Source organism: Podarcis tiliguerta (genome assembly GCF_965153285.1).
Source record: "Podarcis tiliguerta genome assembly, chromosome: 12".
Classification (NCBI taxonomy): Eukaryota; Metazoa; Chordata; class Lepidosauria; order Squamata; family Lacertidae; genus Podarcis; species Podarcis tiliguerta.
The window spans coordinates 46,088,297-46,094,054 of NC_139545.1; positions in this window are offsets into that span (position 1 = coordinate 46,088,297).

The window sequence follows — 5,758 nt, forward strand, 5'->3', positions numbered from 1 at the left end:
GTGTCTCCCCCACACAGAGAAGGCTCCCTTCTACAGATGTCCCCTTCCTGCAAAACAAATACGCTGGGAGGTGAGGCTGGCACAATCTAATGCTTGGCATGAGCTAGTTTGGTTTGACAACCTTCACTGAATTACAGTGGTACCTCGGGTTACATACACTTCAAGTTACATACGCTTTAGGTTATAGACTCCGCTAGCCCAGAAACAGTACCTCAGGTTAAGAACTTTGCTTCAGGATGAACAGAAATCGTGCTCTGGCGTCGTGGCGGCAGCGGGAGGCCCCATTAGCTAAAGTGGTGCTTCAGGTTAAGAACAGTTTCAGGTTAAGAACGGACCTCCGGAACGAATTAAGTACTTAACCTGAGCTACCACTGTAGTTCAAAAATCCCTGAACTGCACCTGGAAGTAATTCCCATAATTGCAGAATGAACTGAACGTGAATAAAGTTTGTTTTAGGGTAGAACTTTGAATGATTTCTACTTTTTTTTTATTCTTTAGACTCCGTGGTTTTGGTTTTGGATTTTTTTTGGGGGGGTGTTTTCTGTATCTTCTTCTACACATTTAGAACCGAGAATTAAAACCAAGAGTTTGCCCCAACAGTTTTCAAAGGCCTGTCTATGCAGGAAGGTCTTAGTCTGCAGAAGGATATCAAAGAAGGAGCTAGTCTAACCTCCATGACATGTGAGCAGCCACAAAAAAGGCTCTCTCTCTCATGTCGCCACCAAGTCAGCCATGCTTCTGATGTTGATGGGACCAACAGGCAAAGGTGCTTACACGAGGCAAGGTGGGCACAGGGAGATCATATAGGGCTTAAACCATATAGGCAGGCCCTCCAAGTGTCCCTATTTTCCAGGGATGTCCCTGATTTAGTGAAGCTATCCTGGTTTCCGATTTGATCCCGGAATGTCCCACTTTTTCTTAGTACATCCCTATTTTCATTGGATAAATGTTGAAGTGTATAGAGTTATCCAACTCCTGAGCCATCTGAAGGCAATCCTGTACAGTGGTACTTCGGGTTACAGACGCTTCAGGTTACGAACTCCGCTAACCCAGAAATAGTACCTCAGGTTAAGAACTTTGCTTCAGGATGAGAACAGGAATCGCGCATCGGCAGCGGGAGGCTCCATTAGCTAAAGTAGTACCTCAGGTTAAGAACAGTTTCAGGTTAAGAACGGACCTCCAGAACGAATTAAGTTCTTAACCCGAGGTACTACTGTATACGAAAGATTTTTTTTAAAAAAAATATTATGTTTTTATATATGTTGGAAGCTGCCCAGAGTGGCTGGGGCAACCCAGTAAGATGTGTGGGGTATAAATAATAAAATTATCATTATGGCATGGGGTGTCCCAATTTTCATTGGAGACATGTTGGAGGGCATGTATAGGGTGTTATAAACAACACTTTGAATTGTGCCCAGAATCAAACTGGTAGCCAGTGAAATAGTTCTAACCATTCACAGTACCCTTTTTTGGGGGGTGTGGGCTTCTGTTGTCTGCAAGGCTTCAGTTCTTTTGGGGTGCTCCTCCATCTGTCAATCAGCACCAACCCAGACATTTTCTGCTTCTCTTTGCACCTTCCCATTAAGTGCTGCTATCCTTCTACTCACCTTTTCGTCCTTTTGTCATGTAAATCCATGCATAATCCTTGCTGTTTGGCACAGGACCCTTCAAAAACACATTTCTCCTTCTAATTTGTCACAGAAATGTGGCAGGGGGTTGGTGGGAGAGAGTTTCTCTCCTGCCTCAGATCAAAGGCTTTACTTGTTTTGGCACATGGCTGAAAGGGCAGAAAGTTCGAGATGAATTTATTCCTTTTCATTTGTGACTCCATACACTGTCTTGGCAAAGGAGGCTGGGGATTAAGGTTGTTATGTTTGCGAGAAGCATGTTGGGGTACATGTCATATAAATAGGCAGCTTCTCTGAGAAGCCTTGGGCAGTTTCCACCAGAAGAATTATTTTTTATAATTTTATTATTATTTTTCCATCCTCCATTTTCTCATCCGAAAAAGCTGAGAGAGAACAGCAGCGAGCCAGAAAGCGGTAATAAAGCTGAGAGGGCAAATCAGTGCCTTGAAGAGTTTTAGGTTTTTGGAGGTCAGTTACTTTCAGTATTAGGAATTTAACAGTTTTTCCTCGAATGTTTGCTTTTTTTCTTTGGGAACAAATACCCTAACAAAGCAGAGAAACTGGGACACTCGCCCTGATCCAGAAACAGTGTGCATATCCACTAAGATCCTAGAGACTTACTCCCAAGTAAATATGGTCATATCAGCACCACACATTTAAAGTGTATTTATAGCAGTTTAACCATCATGGCTTCCCTCAAAGAATCCTGGGAACTGTAATTGACCATTCATAGATCTGCAGTTCCCAACACTGTTTACTTTTGTTGTTTAGTTGTTTAGTCGTGTCCGACTCTTTGTGACCCCATGGACCAGAGCACACCAGGCATTTCTGTCTTCCACTGCCCCCCTCAGTTTGGTCAAACTCATGTTTGCAGCTTCGAGAACACTGTCCAACCATCTTGTCCTCTGTCGTCCCCTTCTCCTTGTGCCCACAATCTTTCCCAACATCAGGATCTTTTCCAGGGAGTCTTCTCTTCTCATGAGGTGGCCAGAGTATTGGAGTCTTAGCTTCAGGATCTGTCCTTCCAGTGAGCACTCAGGGCTGATTTCTTAAGAATGGATAGGTTTGATCTTCTTGCAGTCCATGGGACTCTCAAGAGTCTCCTCCAGCACCATAATTCAAAAGCATCAATTCTTCCCAAATTGTTCATCTGGTTGTGAATTCCAGCTGACCTCTCCCTTTCATTTCCAAATGATTTGTAAAACCACTTATTTCTCTTATATCTTATGTCTGCCTCCATTTCCTTTTCTCGTCTCTAGTGTTGTCTGTCTAGATTGTTAGTTCCTTGGGGCAAGGAACTAGTGTTCACTAGTTTATTCCTCACTGTTATTTTTTTTCAGTTTGTGCCTAGCGGTATACATGCAAACATGCTTTAGAACATTATCTTGTTTTATTTCTGGGAATCGATGTACATCAGTGGTAGTCATCATCATATAGTTATTTAACCACCAACCCGCCTAATGAAATTGTATTTGCTGCCTGTTTTTATCTGATTGTTTGCTTAGCTTAAAAACCACCTTGTTGATCGAATAACGTAATTGCTCTCCGGGCCACATGGAGATTCCACCTGGAGAGATATTATCGGCTTAGTTGTATTCAGCATTGGCACATAAACATTAATGGACTTAAGTCAGGCATCTCCATTAATTTCAACGGGACTACTCTTGAGTAGAACCGAAACTGGATAGAACCCCATCATTTAAAGAGATGATTAATGAAGTCAGGGCTAAAAATATTAAAAGCTGAAATGAAAGCCAAAGTTCTGTTTTTAGATATTATTCTTCAAATGCAGTTAGAGAATATTTTTTAAAGGTAGTGCTTTCAGTTTTTATTATTTTGGGTTTGAAAACTTGTTTTTAAAACATCTCTCTCTTCCCTCCAGAACCATGGGCTATGTGTGACATGATTTTGGGTAACTTTCTATGTTCCATGTAACACAGGGAGGGAAGCCTTTGGCCCAAAGTTGTTGGGCTTCACCTCGCATAAGCCCAGGGGATTATGGGAGTTGTAGTCCATCAACATCTCTGAAAAACATGTAGGCTAAGCCTATGGCCAGGCTGATCTAGTCTTCTGCGCTACACTTCCCTAGCTCAGGGCCAGGTTGTTTAAGTAATCTCTTTACTTGGAACCAAAGTGCAAGGACATCAAGATTTCATGTCTCTCGTCTCTTCTCGGCTGAGATAATGTGAATAAAGTGATCTGTACTAATCAGGGGGAGGGAAGGAAGGGGCACCAAATGTTTGTACTTGGATAAAGTCCAAATAAGCTGTCCCAGAAGTTGTGACACTTTTGTTAACTTCTGGCATTTTACCTTATTTTCAAGTTATTACAGATTTGTGAGCGAGCGATAGCAGTGCATTAAAAGTAACATATATGAATTCATCACATTTGAATTGGTCGGTTTTTTTATTTTGAACCCGCAGTTGAACAGTTTTAAACTGGAGGTGATAACAGGTCGACAATAGTGGAATGGGTGCATACCCTCCCAACATTTATCCGATGAAAATAGGGACGTCTTAAGGAAAAGCGGGAAATTCTGGGATCAAATCAGAAACCGGGACGGCTTCTGGAAATCTGGGACTGTCCCTGGAGGGAGGGTCTGGTTGCATTCCCCTGGAACAAAGAGGCCCATAGTTTGCAGAAATCCCTGGATCCAACATTGTTACTGGCTAGGAGTGCCTTTTTCCAGCTCTGGCTGGTTTGTCAGCCTCTGGCCACTTTAAGGCAGAGCTCTGTTGGCTACAATGCTCCATGTTCCAGATGGGGTTACTGCAATGCGCTCTACCTAGGGCTGCCCTTGAAAGAGACTTGGAAATTCCAACTGGTCCAAAATGCAGCAGCCAGATTACTGGCTGGCTCCCCATTTAGAATTCATACAACCCCATTTAAAACAGCTACACTGGTTGCCAGGGACGCTGTGGCACTGTGGGTTAAACCACAGAGCCTAGGACTTGCCGATCAGAAGGTCAGCGGTTCAAATCCCTGCAACGACGTTGCTCGGTCCCTGCTCCTGCCAACCTAGCAGTTCGAAAGCACATCAAGTGCAAGTAGATAAATAGGTACTGCTCTGGCGGGAAGGTAAACGGCATTTCTATGCGCAGCTCTGGTTCACCAGAAGCGGCTTAGCCATGCTGGCCACATGACCCAGAAGCTGTACGCCGGCTCCCTCGGCCAATAAAGCGAGATGAGCACCGCAACCCCAGAGTCGGTCATGACTGGACCTAATGGTCAGGGGTCCCTTTACCTTTACACTGGTTGCCAGTTTGTTTGTGGGCCCAATATGAGATGCTCACACTTGTGTTTTCCTCATCTGCCAAAGACACACCTTTTCACCCTGGCCTTGGACACTTGAGATGTTTATTTTCACGACCCACTGTAATTGTGATTGAAATTCGTTGTAAACTGCTTATAATATTGCATCTTACACTGCTGCAACTTGTCCTGAGACCTCAGGGTGAAGGGCTAGGAATAAATAATAAAAGAATCCACCTAGAAGTAAGCCATGCTGAATTCAGTACAACTTACTCCCAGGTAAAGGTATATGATATGAGGCTTAATTGTATTTAGGTTCCACTGATTTAACTTAAATTGGATTCAACCTAATAGTTTTGAAAACCTTTCTAAACCTGACTCCCTGAAATATATGCAAGTAACCGAGAAGGGGGGGAAATACTGAGGGAACCAGAGACGTGTGCATTACAATGACATTCTATGGGTTAATGCTGTATTGTTTAAATATAACAATAATCTCTTCTTTGTCCCAAATGTATTTTGCATAAATACCCATATTTAATAATAATGGTTTGGTGCCCTCTTGTGGACAAGACTGTTTGAATGCTAAATATTTGTATATAATTCACAGGGAGAGCAGAGCAGGTTATTGTGTTAAGTCTGTTGCAGCAAAAACAACAAAGAGGCTTGCACCATAGCTGACAATGAAGAGTTGTCCCCGATTCTATAATGTCCCACAGCCACACCAGAAGCAGGCACTTAACGTGTAACAGGTGTCTGAAGAAACCAAACACTGTATTAATTCCATGGGCTCCAACCCAACATTATTAAATGTTTTGTAGCAAATTAATGCTCTTTATTTCACATGAATGATATATAAAGCAGATATCCAAACTTCA